Source organism: Talpa europaea, assembly GCF_964194135.1.
Source record: "Talpa europaea genome assembly, chromosome: 14".
Taxonomy (NCBI): domain Eukaryota; kingdom Metazoa; phylum Chordata; class Mammalia; order Eulipotyphla; family Talpidae; genus Talpa; species Talpa europaea.
This window is the reverse complement of record NC_140082.1, coordinates 49,498,247-49,501,054: the sequence shown is the minus strand read 5'-3', so window position 1 is coordinate 49,501,054 and position 2,808 is coordinate 49,498,247.

Here is a 2,808-nt window from a genome sequence, read left to right as displayed (position 1 = left end):
CTACTGTCACCTCAAGTTTTCGGATCCCTCAAGAGTTCTTTCAGTTTGTTGGTTGGTTTTAAATTTGTATTTTAATTGCACTTAGTTTTAAAATTTTGTTTCCTTATTTTATTTTATTTATTTTTAAAGATTTATTTATTTATTTATTTATTTATTTATTTATTTATTTATTTATTTATTTATTTATACAAGCACTGGGTACAGTCAGAAGCGCAGGAAGGTGAGAGAATTCACCAGAGCCAGAGTGGGGAGCAGAGCAGGCAGAAGGACTGAAGTACACTGCTGAGGGGAGCAGCGGGCGGCAGGAGAGGTCTGCGTGCCATGTGGGACCCTCCTCGGGTGGCCAGGGAGCAGCCGGGGATCTACCCAGCGCTGCAGAGGCTGTGGGCAGCTTCGCAACCCAGCACTCAAACGCTGAGCCACCAGGGGGGCCCTGTTTCCTTATTTTAATTGCATTTGCTTGTCCTGCTGTGTTATCATCCTGGTTTGTCAGGGGCCACTGCCACACTCACATGGCCACCAAAGTCCCTTGTGGGTCAGGCCCACATGTGCAGAATGGCCAAAGTTGCTTTGCGTTGCTTTGTTTTAAGATCTGAGCCAACAGTATATGCTACCTAGTATATATATTACACCCCTCAGTAAGTTCTTGTTTGTTTGCAAAATATGCTGAACACCTGTTACTTAAAGAGCAGTTTGTCTGCACACCCTCAGCCATACCTGGGGACTTACAGAGAGTCTTGGACCTACCCTTAGAATAGATCTCACAAATCAGAATTTGCATGTTGACAAGATCCACTCCTGACTTGTATGCACATTAAAGTTTGAGAAACACACTCTCATATAATATAGACCATAAATAATTATATTAACCTGTTCATGTGTTTAAACTTAAAAATTCATATCAATTGAAGACATCTATGAACTTGTGATTTACACTAGAGATCAAATTCACATCTCACATTACCAGAACTTGAGAATTTAGATTCAAGGTACTACACGATCAGTTTTGACTTTCCCAGCTTTAATATGTGAACAATATGGGGCCTCCCTGGTGGTGCATGAGGTTGAGACAAAACCTATGAAGCTATCCGCAGCCACTACAGCATAAGTTCAATTCCCCAACCAGCCAGGGAGTTGACTGACATGGCACAGCAGACCTCTCCTGACTCGCCCGCTGCTCCCCTCAGCAGTGTATTTCAGTCAATCTGCCTGTTATGCTCCCCACTCTGTCTCTGGTGAATCCTCTCACCGCCCCCCCCCCCGCACCTCTGACCTATACCCCACTTCTTGTATGCATGGATAAATAAATCTTTAATAAAAAAAAATAAAATGTGAACAATGCCTTGCATACTTTGGAGCATTATGAAGAGCAAATGAAATAATATATGCAAAGGAAATTAGTAAATATTTAATGTCATAAAGAAACAATCTTTAAGAAGGGGGTAATTCTGGCCCTATTGATAACAGAACAAACTAAACTACCTTTGAGAAATTAATAACATAGATTTTGTTTCTAGAGAAAGGAAATTACCTGCATACTGAGGTTAATGAAATAATGTGAAGGCCTTTTCTTATTGTCTCAGCTGGGAAATGTCAGAACTTTTTAAATGTTTGATGGGGATTAAAAGTTCAATTAAAAAATCAATTAAAAGACTGGATAAAATATTTTTAATTGTCTTTGTAAATGTATTGATGAGCTGGTTGTAAAGATATCCAGAATGCAAGATTAAGTGAAAGTTAAAGCTAAGAGAAGTAATACAATCATTTCAAGCCAAATCTCATCCTAAGGACTATTTCTAAGGAAGAGAGAGAGAGAGAGAGAGAGAAAGAGAAAGAAAGAGAGAGGATGAGAGAGGAAACAGAGAGAGAAAAGGGGAGGGAAAAGCATGAGAGGGGAGGGAAGCAGAGAGGAAGAAAGGAGAGGGGAGAGGAGATGAGGAGAAGGAAAAGGAGGAAAAGATGGAGAAGAGAAGAGGGTTTTCATGGGCGTGTAGGGTACAAAACATGAAAGTCAAAAACTAGGGAATATACAAAACAGAATAAAATCTAATGCAAGATTCTTTCTTTAAAAAGTCAAACCTAGGAGTGGAATTGCTGGATCATATGGCAGCTCCTTCTTTAGCTCCTTCTTTAGCTCCTTCTTTACATCATAAAAAATGATGCAAAAAATATATAAAATCAAAAAATAAATAAATAAATAAAGTCAAAATTTAAAAAAAAAAGTCAAAACCTCCAAACTCAATGAGAATGTTTGTTAGGGGACAGACAACAAACAGGTAGTAAAAGGCAAAAAACATTTTTCCCTAAAAATTTGTAAGTGTAAGCTGGCCTTCACATAGACTGGATGGCAACCCACAAATCATGCTTCCAAAACCTCAAATCAAGAATTTAAAATAATCACAGAAGACGGAGTGAGCTTGAATACTTGGCTACTGTAAATAATGCTACAATAAACATTGGGGAGTAGACATCATTTAGAGATAGTGACTTTATTTCCTTTGGATATATACCAAGAAGAGGAATAGCTGGATCACATAGTAGTTCTTGTTTAAATTTTTTGAGGAATCTCCATGTTATTTTACATAATGACTACATCACTTTACATTCCCACCAATAGTTGCACAAGGATTCCCCTTTCTCCACGTCCTCATCATCACTTGTCTTTTTTTTTTATTTAAAGACTTATTTATGCATACAAGAGCTGGGGTACAGGCCAGAGGTGGGGGTGGGGAGACAGAGACAGAGACAGAGTGAGGAGCAGATCAGACAGAATTACTAAAATACACTGCTGAGGGGAGTAGTGGGGGA